Source organism: Amphiura filiformis, chromosome 7 (assembly GCF_039555335.1).
Source record: "Amphiura filiformis chromosome 7, Afil_fr2py, whole genome shotgun sequence".
NCBI lineage: Eukaryota > Metazoa > Echinodermata > Ophiuroidea > Amphilepidida > Amphiuridae > Amphiura > Amphiura filiformis.
In genome coordinates, this window is record NC_092634.1 from 39455547 (window position 1) to 39470259 (window position 14713).

The 14713-nt window shown below is 35.5% G+C and overlaps 1 pseudogene; it reads right to left on the reverse strand.

The window, feature by feature from the left end:
* Window positions 1-1034: 1034 nt before the first annotated feature.
* LOC140157155 (polyamine-transporting ATPase 13A3-like) overlaps window positions 1035-14713 on the reverse strand; it is a 141754-nt pseudogene continuing 128075 nt past the window's right edge.

The following is a 14713-nucleotide window of genomic DNA, read 5'->3' on the forward strand; positions in this document are numbered from 1 at the left end:
ACTTTCATCGAATCTTACAGGAGAATGCGGCAGTTTTCGTTTTTCTACCTTATATAACGTGAACATCGGGTAAATCCACAGCCCCTTGAGAAGTTTGAGCGAAATCCATTCATAACTTGATATTTAAATCGGGGAAAGAACTTGAAAAACCCACATTTTATCAGCTAAAACGGAGCCATTTGACCGCTAGGTTTTTGTGAAATCAGTGCTTCCGCGGTGCTTCCATAAGATGCGCCGCGCATGTAGATAAGCGTTGCGTATGCGTAGCGTATTTGTGCGTTAACAAATTGCGCGATACGCAACGCGATGCGCGGTTGCGCGCGTGTACCCTGCTGGTACAACAAAGATTTTCTTTCCTTTTCAATTTCAAATACGATTGGAATAGTGAAATAAAATCCTTAAAATATTGCAGTTGGAGTTTACAAATCTGGATTTTCATTCCTTGTATTTATAAAAACATAACAAAGTACAAACTTATCAAAAAAACTCAATTTTGCGAAAGAAACCATGTCTAGAGTACACAGCCGCGTTAACAGGGACCCAGCCAGGTATCTATTACAACATTACACTCAATGTCGCGAGAAAAAAAATCTAAATTGTTTCTAACGAGGGTCCTTTTGTTCAACTTTGTGATTATATTGTAAACGTTTCCGTCGTTCAATTTTTTTTCCGTCGTCAAATACTTTCAAAATGTTGTTTTTGATAACATATTATAAATTCGAAATCCCCCATGTGTAATCATTTTGCTATTCAATTAATACTTAAATTTGATGACATTTATCTACGTTCCTATCCTTTTCTGTATAGCGGTCAATGCATGAGGATTTGGTCACGCTTGCTGGTCTTGGTATGTTGTGCACATGGGTCACGTGCGTTTTACAAAAACGTATTTATAAATATAGTCGAAGCATACTGCTAATGCGAAGTATTTTTACTACATCATCATGTACTGCCCAAAAACGCGCCTCCTTATTTATATATAAAGGTCTAGATAACTCAACACTATGAAAACAAGACACAGACAATTAGATGTATATATTGAGCTTATATAATACAATGTTTAATGTCGACAATAATGTAATCAACTTCACATAAACATCAACAAGAGGAGAAGGTTGCATAGAAACGACGGTCGATCGGCCAATCAAAGAACCACTGACCTCAATTCCTCATTAACGGAGTCACAAGGTCTATAATTACATTATTATGATAGCATGACCTTTGGATTCCTGCATGGAATCGAGGCTGACTCGCGAGTATTGTTGCTGTTCAATGAACTACTATCAAAATCTCATTCACAGAAACATCAGTTCAAAAGATACCGCCATGTGTGAGACTAAGATCTTGTGACTCCTGGAATCGTGCTTGTGGTAGTTTGTTGCAAGGGATGTTTATCTATAGAGGTTTCCAACTACAAAATGTATACTTCACGGAAGGATTAGGCTTTATTATTAGGTCAATCATTGACACAATTTTTGGTAATTCTCAAAATATTTTGCCAAAAAACCGAAACAATTGTCAATGCGCACATCGTCAATAGATGTGATAACTTTGTTTGGGTTTTGTTGCAGTTGATTTTGTATCGAAATATTTAATAATTACTCTTTTGATTGACTTCTTTCGATAGGCGATAAATACCATTTTAACCTGTTACATATATAATTGCTGTGTATTCTGAACGCACGGTTTGTCAGTTCATGTTAAAAGTCTTTTTGAAGTATTTCATGCATTATCCCGTGCAGTATGCTCTATCTTTATTTTTATAATGTAAACAAACAAGATATACCAAAATTACAAAATATACTACCTAATTGATTTATATACCATGCTTCTCATCGTTAAATACCACAAATTGCGTTTCAGAAAGAGACGCCTTGCATTGCATGAGTCAATCACTTGGTACAAGTTTATGCTTTAGGCCCGACTTCTTCAGACTCGCAATGAAACTGTTTATGATAAGGCAGCACTGCATAATTCCGCCACTGACACTAGTGTCGCCCACTACATTGTAGCGGTGTCCAACTTCAAAAGCAGCGGCCAAGAAAATGCACGACTGAACACTGCCAAGAGTAAGATTGGGTTAATACATTTCCTTTGTAGTCGCTCTATCACTTGAGATATTCAAAGTGAAATCTTATCTGAAACCGAGTAATCAATAACCAATAATCGGTTGACAATATAGATCCAGATTTTCAAGTACCAATTACTTAACAATGTTAAGCTTCTAGCGGCCATACATAGAATTCGGAGCGTCTACGAACTAGTGTCCAAGGCTTCATGATGGCCCCGAAAGTCATTGGCGAAATTATGCAATAGTGTCTAAGACTCATTTCAACTGACTTGAGGAGTTACCAACGTCCCTAGTTCTGCAAACCGTCATGTCATAAAATTTCAATTTAGAAACACAGGAACCACTTTCATATCATTAAAAATTGGTGCAAGTAGACACATGGGCATAATATGTTTATGACACACATAACTTGAAACAACATCATTAGATTCACTGCATTTACAATACATTATATTTACCAGGTACCACTATTTACTACTAAAGGTTTCATTTTGAATTATTTCGAACTTTCCAAAATAAATTAAATGGGTGTTAAAAAGAAATAGCCTGCACACTCAAAGGAGGCGCTTTTAAAGATTTATGTATGGATGCATATGCGTCCTTTTTCATCACGCTTTGTAAGCCTATGAAAATGACTGTTGTAAAAACCCGGTTCTACATATTAATGAACTTGTTTCAATTTGCGGCTATAGTATAAAGAATGGTGCAAAACTATAGTTAAAAATGATGGACCGCAAATTGAACCTTGTGGCTGCACCATGTATGCCACGTCTATATGTTCGTTCAGTGCCGAATTGCGAATATTAGGGGTCTCGAAAAGCGATGTCTTTAAGACAACTCTACTTGTTGTCGTATCCACATTGTGCAATATTACAAATAGTTTTGGTAAAAAGATCGACAATATCTTATACAATAGCATTATTGCTTGACACGTGAAATTCGTCAAATATCAACTAGGTTATAACAACCTATGAGATATTCATTGACCCTAAACTAACGGGTTTACTACTACACATTTCGAGCTTGCTATGATTCGAACTAAAACTGTTAACAAAAGCACTGACTAAATATTGCTTTCTCTGATTGATTTGTAGAAACCAAGTCTAACAGAATGATTTATACGGCCGTTAGTAGTGCGAATCTACGCGCTAAAACACGGAATAGTTGGTTGCACCACATATGAAAAATAGTATAAAGGATGTGTTTTATTATGATAAAACATCACCTATAAGTTGATTTACTACACCGCTTGGGCAGGAGCCGGGTGTAGAGGCCGAAACGTTTTATTTTTTAAACATAATCACACTGATGATCGCCCATCTCTAGATGTTAACAAACTGGGCTCGACATTGCTTAACCTACTGAACTGCGACCACAGTGTTATATTATTAATAGTATTTTCAATCCAATCAGATATTTTAAGTATCCCAAAATGTTTAAAACCACATATTGATATTATTCGATTCGATAGGTCATCACGATTGTCAATACATTAACGTTTACTCGTTGGGAAGAGGAAAATAATGTACATGGAATAAAGACGAAATTTTCGTACAAGATTGTGAGAATATAATTTTCATAAAATGTATTTCTGATAATCGTAGGGATTAGTTCATTGAAACATCATTAGTTTCATTAATATACATCCATGCGTCAATGATCTATTCCCTAACTTTCTTCTCCTCTGGCAGCAGCGCATTTCACTACAACATTTACGACGCGTCGTAAGGCTTGGTAAATCGTAAATTCATCGTAACTATTCCATAGGATTATACAGTTACGACGAATTTGGACTTACGTTACAAGATTTATGACGCGTCATAACTCGTAAACATTGTAAAATGCACCCCGCTTCCATAAAATTAAGAAAAATCAGTATTTGTCAAAAGTTACATGTCATATGGGATTATTGCAGTTGAAATCCATACACCGCTATGGAAGACATTACTTTAATCTTTCACACATGGGGTGTGGGTTTCAAATAGAATCACCTATTCAGGTAAACCCCATTTAAAAATTGTATTCCCTGTGTGGAAGATTAAGGTCGTGCCTTTCCATACGGGGTGTATGGATTTCAACTGAAATAGCCCATTTGTCGCAGACGGTAATTGTTTGGCGCCATGATCGGGCTAACAAATAGACCAATCACCGACAGTTTGGCGCCAATTACAAAATACCGTACACAACCAACACTAACGTAATGAGTAACAATAATATGAGTCAACATTGGTTGACAATTTTTTCCGGACGTACGCATGCGTAGACCATCTTAATGCAAGGTCATAATTATTCAAATTAGACTTTTGACCAATGCATATCTATTTTTCGTAACAATTACATAAAACACAATTCAAATCGGTCCCAAACCAGCCTGTCCTAATACTCTTTTGAATATAATGCTACTATTTCAGCACAAAAATATATATCACAAAACATAGTACACATTGGTTGAAATTTGATGCATGGTGAATAATACACCTCCATATTTGGTAAATTAATACATATCTGCCTGTACAAATTATATATAATATACTATAGTAGTTACACGTTTTAAATCTATCATATGTGATACATATTTATAATTATATTCATATTATTGCATACAAAGTATATTAAGGGAATACAATAGACTATGCTTTAATATATAACACTAAAATACTATATATATATTTTTTCTATTATACACTATTTTATATCTACCTTGCAGCTTGCAGTGCGCAGGCGCAAACTGTGTTACTGAGGTTCCCAGATTTTAATGTTTAACCTAATAATTGATTAAAGAATAAAATATTATGTAGCAGAGTAGTACCCACTACTTACTAACCAGAAAATATTTTTTCTGTCTTAGAAAGTCCCATCTGAACTAATTAGTTATTCAGAATTATACATGATTTAAGTGAAAAGATCGATAAAATTTGTTATGTGCTAAGCAGAAATGGTCTAATTTTCTTTCAATTGAACGAACAATTAAATCCAGTGAAGAGCGTAGTTTGACATTCAAGAAATTGAGCTTTGTTAAAAAAAAATCTCTAAACAGTAATACCCGTTTAGCTTCATGTAGTATAAACCCTGTCAAACTCGTGTTGAAGATTTAACGTTGTAACATGAACAATTGTGTAGAGATGTCCCGATGTACCAATAGCCGGCGAAAACGCCGCCGCGGCGCACCGTTTACCCGACCCTGTACCCCGAGAATCACAAAGATCGATTTTCCAAATGTTGAGAGATGCATGGAACACTGCGGGTTGCTTGTCGTGTTTCTTCGGGACATCCATGCACTGTATATCCACGCACATGTACTCGAAACCTGGAGAGAGTAGCCTACATGTAACATGCATCAAGCATTCCCGCTTAAGAACTTTTGCAACTGAGTTTACTTCAAACCTCAAGTTGGTACCAGTATTATAAGAACTCGTAATTTACCACATTCTACCATGTAGCCTACATAAAATACAACTATTCAGTTTAATAATGACAAAACACCAACGTTCGCTACGAACATATACACTAATATCACACATATTCCGTATCCAAAATTGTCTATAAACGCTTTTTTTTACAAAGTTAATATAAGTGAGGTTATTATAGTTTGCACAACATCACAACATTATAAAATAACTTACCACCAGTATTACATTTTACATACCAGTAGAATTAAATTTTCAGAATATCATGGATTTAATGGATTAGAATGGTATAAACATTTTAAAGAAGTATTATAAAGTCCATATGGATTAAATTCGGTACGTGTTCACACAAAGATATTTTGGTTGTGGCCAAAACTCGAACAATATATAAACACGTAACCGTTTATTTTGATAGTGATATTTTGAATAGCAAAGAAACATTAATTCTTCATCAGAATTCTCCCCAACTTTCTGACATTTACGAAAATGTATAATTAAGTATTAATGCATAATGTTGAGAAAAATGTAAGACCACCTTTGTTGATAAAAACTTCCTTCACTTTTTTCAAGTTTTTCAAATACTTTTCCGCACTGGATGTGCATCGTTCTTCTACCTTGTCTATCATCTGACGTTTAACTAATATAGTTCACAAATATATACAATTATTACCGAACCGACACAAATAGTTCGTTTCGCAACAAGATATGTCCTAAGTATGGTCGATCATATTGGTCACCCTTGAACCTGAATAAATAATGATGTGCTTAATTTTTTTTTATAGTAATAAACATTTTATTTATCATAAGTGAGTATAGTGGGGAAGACAATAATATATATGACAAGGAAGGTACAAAACTTGTATTGAATATAAGAAACACATTTATACATAACGGAGAACAAGCTATAACAATACCGAGCACCACCACGTGGTACTTTTTAATTTTTTTTTCTTCTTTTTTAAAATTTAATAAATATGTTAATTAGGTGACATGACGATCAATAGCCAACCACCAATCATATGAAACTTATAGTAATTCTGGTCCGCGTCCCAGGCGTAATATTCCAACAACAACAACAAAACACCAACTGCTACCAATTATCTGCAGATCTAGTGAAATAGTCATGCCAATTTGCAAAACATCATTCTGGTCGATAAAAAATAAATAAATAACACTTTTATGAATGTAAAACCCGTCAACATTTTCAACCTATTCAGTCATTTGCATCTATAGTCTCATGCGAATGACAAAGTACTTCGCAAAATCCTTTCTATTCATTCAGCCACTGATATGTCCCTGCATGGACAATGTCCTGGGTACGATGTTAACAAAAAAATGAAGATCGAATCTTTTGTCGAGATACATCAAATGAAAAGTTTATTATTTTTTTCACAACATGTCGCTTCACAAAATGTCAGCATCCTCTTAAACAATCATCTGACACTGTATTTTCTCCAGTAATAAGGAGTCATAGATGGTAGCGATATTATCTCTTCAGTCATGCTAAAGAGGAATGGAAAACGCTACTCTTCAGTCACAACATTCCAGAGAGCAAAATAAAACAACCGACAATGGCGGGACTTTGTGACCAGCTTCAGTACCACCACGATGTACGACGGACGCTCTGTATCCACATCTTACGTAATACGAATAACATTGTCTCTTCTTCAGACATTTGTTTCGACGGAATTTTCTTTTAGTTTGTTATTTCCTCCTGCCGACAACGGAGGCCAGCTGGTATCGGCTTCTAGCTCCTGTTCAATTATCTGGTGTTTGGTAAGTTTTACGCCACGAACGCACTCGCATGCTAAACATTTCTTGATGGCTGCACTTTCTGAGACGAAATTCTGAAAGTAAAAAGAACCGTAAAAATGTGCGTTCATTTTCATTGACTAAAAGAACAAAGTAAAACTGATAGAGGGTAGCTTTTTGGATAAACCAACCAGACTTGGGCTTGCAGAGATTGCTTGCTTGATCCCATTCGTGTGTTAAATTAAAGAGCCTAGGTAGTAGTAGATGGGCGTGATAGCGACTACATACTTGTGACCTTTTGAAGGGAGGAGACTACCACGCAGTTGTGGATCAAAGATGACACCAAGGTATTTGAATTCATCTATTCGTTCCCCAAATACCATAAATAAATTTAGTTTCTTAGTATTTAAAGTTAATTGATACGATTCAAACCAGTGAGCTATCTTTAACATGTTACAATTCATTTCAGAAGTTAGGTCATTTGGATCTGTAGAAAAATGTCAAGGGACATTTAGCCTAAATAGTCAAAAAGTGGCTTAAAAGAACAAAACGTGGATAATTTTCTCAAAACGTGGGGAAGTCACGTCCCCTGTCCCCCAGGATTGACGCCAATGCAACCACGTGTACAAGTTTAGTTACTTCGCCTTTGCAAAGGAGACAACTCCTTCACTATACCCAACGTTAGTATGAGATAGTAAAGCTTACCTCCAGAAGTAGAGCGCCTAAGAAATGCACAGCCACTAGAGCCACAATCATCAGTCTAAAATCCAGAGGGATCTTCAACAACTAAATTGTTAAGAAAGTTGACAAAATTCGTTAATATCATATCATGTGTATGCTACAACTTGAATATACAATGTGAAATATTTCCATGAATTGGTCTTAGATATCATCCATGTATCTGTATTGATCGTAGTATTTTGAAGATATTAAATCCCAACAATACATTGGCCAACATCATTTCATCTAACATACTAAACATGAATGGTTAACAGCGGCCCTCACATTAACTATCACATCTCTTATAATTCCGATTCATTAAAATTCAGATGACCTGGTTAATTTAAAGTTGAGGTAATATGTGACGTCACAAATGCCGAACAAGCTTGAGGGCTCGTGATTTCAAAACTTCCGCCAAATCACATGGTTATTGATCAGTACGTGAAGCAGTTACTTAAACCAAGCGGTAGATCAGTTTCCAATCTGTGTTTTTAATGTACTTCATGTATACACTACCCGATTCCTATTGCTGCCGAACCCAGATGTACACTGCTGCCCAGCTACCTCATGGGAATTCTATAACCACGTGTGGGTACTCCAGAGTACACATATCGGATACAGATTCAGTACACACACTGGTACTGCAATGGTACTCTAGAATAGCCATAAAGTTACTGGGTGTAGCCTACATCTGGGGTGGCTAGCAATAGGAATCAGATAGTGCACATTATTTGATCAATGTACTCATAGATCTTAAACAAGGATCTATTATTATACACATAATATGATGATAGAAAGTATTAGGTATTGGATATTGAAGGGAACACATAAAAGACCCCGTTAGACCAATTGAATACATGAATCCAAAACCCACCCAAGTCCATGGGAAGTGATTTTGAGAAAAAAACCTGTGTATCATTTTAATTCCTTCAGTTAGATTTACCTGGTCAATATGGTAAGTTGTACGTGCAAATGGGTGGGTTAAACTGTATTAGGTATGACGATTAGCATTTCAGGGACTTCGTGGGGTTCATTTTAAATTCTGGACTTGGGTGTGTTTTTTTAATCATATACAAAGACAACAATGTTGGAATGATATTACCACTAGTAAGATAATACAAAATAAAGCACACAGTTATGTATAATGTTGATAAGCATTCTGCCATGTAATATAAACCACACACTTTCCTTGATTAAATCCATTTTTTTTCTTCAAAAGTCACTCTCCCCAGCAATGAAGATGTTACAAGTGGACTTTTATGCATACTGGATTTCAATCAATGTGTTACAAGACTCAAATCATGGACTTGGGTTGATTCTTTCATACATGCTATTTTTCACATGTTCAATAGACACAAAGGATGAATTTGAGTTGTTCTTTCAAACATATGACAGGCCTATGTATAGCAACACTTTCCCATGCTTAACTCAATTTGGCCAAAGTATGGACTTGGGTGGCTTTTGTATTCATATATTCAATTGTTTAATTTGCAATAACTACAAAACATGCAAGACAAGAACTTACCTCGATATACTCGTAAACTTGCGGTACTGGAACCATTACCAAGAGAATCGTGAGGATTAGTAGTAGGATCAAGGCTATTGTATACAATACTAAAATATAAAAAAGGAATATGAAAAGTTATCATTATATGATGTATTACAACAACAGCGATTTCAAGTAAAGCTATAAATGCATCACCGCCTCTACGCCACATAAATCAAATGTTTTTGCAAACATTAAACTCCTTTCATCTTTATCTTCTTAATTCTTCCTCCTCCTATTATTCATTTTCTCCTCCGCGCCCTTTTCTTTTTCTTCTCCTTCTCCTCTTCCTCACCCTCTTCCTCCTCCTCCTCCTCCTCTGGGTGGCTCTGTTGTTTATGTAACCTTATGAAATTATGAAATGCCCACCACCAAATTATACCAACAAATAAATAAGAGGCAAACTACTATTTTGAAAACCATATACATAACACTCACCATTGGTGTAGATGGCTTTTCGGTAGGGTGGACCTTTTGAAAATAGAAAGGCCACGGCGATATAAAGGAAATTAGCAACTAAGAACACGACGGTTCCTTCATAGCTGAGGGAGTTGATAAGTTTATCCTTATCATCCTTTAGAAGGTCGTCTAATGGAATGTACCTGAACAAGAGAAATAAAACAACATTAGTGGCCGGTATAATTATTATTTTGAAACGAGTGGTCGTCAAGCCCTGCATAACATGCAGGAACGTGTCATGATGAATTATTAGAATTATTCCAGTTCAAATCCAAACATCCCCTATGGAAGGGGATGATATCTTACACATTTTCCTCTTCTATATTGTGCTATTCAAGTTCAAATCCATACACACTCACTATGGGCGAATTATAGCGTATTTTACAGCCAATGTCTGGTAACTTTGCTTTTGAGCGTGTAAAAATTGTACAATTTCTGGCTGGTACTAAGACCTTAGAATGTGACGCTCGAAAATGTCCCCGTTGGAAAACGTCCCCGTTATCTTAATTACCAGCCCGGCTGAGTAGTACCATAAAAAAACATTTATGTATCCCTGAAGAGGACTGACTACAAAAATAATTATTACTTACCATTTTTGATAGGTTAGCATGAAAAATCCTATAACTTGTGCAGTAAATTGAAGAATAAGGTGTCCAAAAACAGAAAACAACATTGAAGGCTCGGTGAGGCTCTGTTGAGGCTTACGAGAAACAATATGAGGGTACGCATCATTTCTGGCGACTGTTGGAAAGAAAAGTGATTTTATTGTAAGTCCGTTTCAAATAATATGTTTCAAATATCTTAAATTTTAATGACAATGATAAATAATCATGATAATAGAGAGTGAAAAGAAATGCATGTCCAAGTGACCATTAGACTATTTCCCTTGAAATCCATAAAGTCCCTTCTCTTAATCTCAGCTGAACTAACTGACAATAAATGAGAAACATTTGCACATTTATGTTTGAGCTGTTGGGTGTTGAAATCCATAATCTTTCTTTTGGATAAAACATGTGGATTTGTAACTTAACTTAACTTAACTAACATAATTTATAATGCGCCTTTTCCTGTGGCTGCAAAGCGCAACAAGCATATTAAAAAGAATGTTTGTAACATGTTGTAATGGCTAGAACAGTTTCAAATCAACATGGAATTCTACAATCTTGCTCAAGGATGTGCTTTTACAAAGACAATAGTCCATTTAGAGCTTTCTATGTGAATACCATGACAAAAAGAATATTAATATTAATCGACCTCATGTGTAAAATGTATCCAAGACTATTTTCTTTTAAAATAAAGTAAATCAACTTACTTAATAGGGCCACAATAGTAGTAATGGCAATATCCCAATACATAAACATAGCATCGCTAGGGAATGCGTCTACCTATAACGTATAATATATAAGACAATAATCATTAACAAGAAGCATTAGGTCTGAAAAAGTTAGTTTTTTAGGGGAACTTCGTATTTACAATGTAGCAATTATCACGAGTAAATAATCAGTAGACCAAGTTAGCTAGTAAATGAAAATTACATATTTTAAGATAGATTACGACTTATCTTTGATTTATATTCGCTATTACTATAAAATATGTCAAATATCGAAAACGAAATATTGAATATATGTAGTGTTAAATTTAGATTACTTGATCACATTTATCATGACATGTCTTTCAATACACGGTTATGAAAGGGCTATTCCAGATGAAATCCATACACCCCCTATGGAAGACATGATCTTCATCTCCCTCACAGGGAGTATGAATCTCAAATGGTGTTACCAAAATGGGTGACTCCATTTGAAATCTACACTCTCTGTGTGGAAGCTTAAGGTCATGTCTTCAACAGGGGTGTATCGATTTCAGCTGGAAAAGCCAAATGCTGAGAGAACGTACACGGAGAATAAGTACTTACCGAATTGAGAATAATAACGGACGTAAACTGAATCATGCTGTAAATGGCCATGTATTTGAAAACACCAAATGAAGTTACCAGAGCTGCTCGGCCTTCTCTGTATTGGGCGACAGCAGGGTAATAGTGTAAATAAGTTGATGTGAGTGAATACTACAATATTTCATTTCAATTACAATATTTCATTTGTAAAAGTTCAGGCTTGAAATTAAGAAATACACGAAGTTTCTTCTCTACCATGTCTACTATATTAATTGTAATCGACCTTTTCGGTAAATCCCATAAGCCTTTGCGAGTACATCTGAGATGTCATTTAACGTCACACCGATTTGCGCCGATGCGCACATCGTTTACTGAACGTCGTTACTGCACATTGAAAGTCGGCGTGACGTCAAATGACGATATCTCACGTGTACTCACAAAGGCTTATGGGATTTACTGAAAAGGTCAATGAGAAAGGATTTGATCAATTCAATCTATAGAAATACTTTTGCATCTGCACGAAAAGAAGCTATCGTAGGTACAGCTTCCTATGCTGTTACGTCTGCAACTCCTGAGAATCACAGGGGATAATTATTTGCTTTTTGATTATGACCATATAAAGAGGAAGGCGATTAAATAGAAGAGTTCTTTCCAGATGATAAACTATTCATTAAGTAAGCATATTCAGTCAGCAATGATCGATGTACCTTCATGAATCATTACTCACTTTCAGATCTACTTTGAAACACGTTAGGAAAACCTGTGATGCATCTGTACCTCATTCGCTAAGGCCAAAAAAAAAATGTTGTGTTGCCCTCCGCGGCCGGGTCAAAATCGCGAAAATCTGGGCCCGGGTTTTTTTTTTTTTAATAATTTTTTAACAAATGATTTTTTTTTATCATAAATTTACTCCCAAGCCTATTCCCAGATCCATAACGTTCACTAAAAAGATTGTGCCCCAAGCCAGCACTTTAATTGGATAGTAGGACTGACTCATTGAATCCCAACAACATGGATGTTTAGGCCCTTCACAATTGATTTTGAGTTTCCTATTTCCCACCCGCATCAAAAATTGAAAATTGCAAAATATTTAATTATTTGATTTTCTCTCTGTCATTTTCTCTGTTAAATGACATTTTTGTTACATTAATTTGCTACTTTCTTACTTAAATCATGAATCCTGAACAAACAAATAACACATATTATTAATTATCAATGTATAAAATCAACCATAATTGCAATATGATCTGCAGTGCCAAAATGTACCATGCAGGATGTTCATGTTGATATTGGGCTGTGACCACTTGTTTCAAAATGAAGAAAATAATAAGTAATAAATAACTAATAATTAAGTTACCTCATGCCTATTTTAAAATCTTTAAATAGTAAACTAAGAATTAATTGTGAAGGGCCTTAATATTAATATTTACTTTAATAAAATATTCAACATTGGGTAGAAAATACAGCCAATATTAAGCATATGCCTCTCATCACTCATGTGACTGTGAAATAGTAGGTATCAAATGGTTCAGTTGCTAAAAAAAAAAAAAAAAATCCGGCCGGGTGTACTACCAGATTTTAGGCTTGGGAGGGCAACACAACAATTTTTTTTTTTGGCCTATCATGACGTGTAGCTTCGTGTGATCTGGCTTGATCCCGTTCTTAAACGATCACCAGGGCGCGAGCGTCGGCAAGTGCCGAATAATAGAAGGAGTAATAATATTTGTTTACCTGATAAGTGTTGGCACACATTCGATGTTTTGAGTTTGTGATGTGAATGGTGATGCTACGGAAGCTTCTGCCTCTGACAAGGAAATACCGGCATGGGCTGTCTTCAATGCACCACAATCGTTAGCTCCATCTCCGCACATACCAACATACAATCTGGAACAACATAAGTTAATTTGAGTATTTAATTTTATGTCATAAGTGAAAGTAGCTAGTAACCATGGTAACGTGTTGAAAATGTCCCCCAAAATACGTGAAAACGGCGCTATCCGAGCCAGCCCTTAAAGATAAGTTTTTTGAGTCTTTAATCATATCTTTCAATTCACGTTTTGATCTAGATTCTACTCACTCTTGCGCCTGAAGTGTTTCGACTAACTGAGCCTTTTGGTCTGGAGACATTCTTGCGTAAACCGATCCACGTGCTACAATCTGCAAAATAGCGAGATAAACATTAACATTTTGTTTCGATTTTATAGAAATGTAAAACAATATGTGGCCTGAATATTTGGGTCTAATATCAATTATTGTACTGATCAAAGCAAAAATTCACATACTAATAGTTAACTTGTGGCGCATTAAAAATAGTATTTACTTTAAAGAGGAATCCTTTACGCGTACCTTTGGTAGTAACTCCTGGAAATGATCCACCAACACTCCCCACGTATTGCCATCCATAGCGAAATGGTAATTGCCGACGTCAATAGCCTCTTCTTCCACGGTTAAGTTTGTATTCTCACCAATCTAAATTCGTAGAAAACGATTTTAGCATTTGACTTAAAGAGAAAAATATTCCAATATCGAGAATAAGCTTTAAACAATTATACCTATCATAGCGTTTGTATGGTATGATTCTATGGTTATACAGCTGCCCGATATTATGTGTTTAAACAGGTGTTTAGGTAAGGACTTGACATCGGTACATCAAAATCATTGAAAATCAAATCATATTGTTTTACGCTTTGGATTATAGGAAATAATATGCTAGATGATAAATTGGTAGAAATCACCAGTATCAAACCAAACTACTGTGGAACAAACTTGATTGAGCTATTAAAGTTGAAATCCATACACCCCCTATGGAAGACATGACCTTAATCTCCCACACAGGGAGTTTGAATTTCAAATGGGGTTACCTG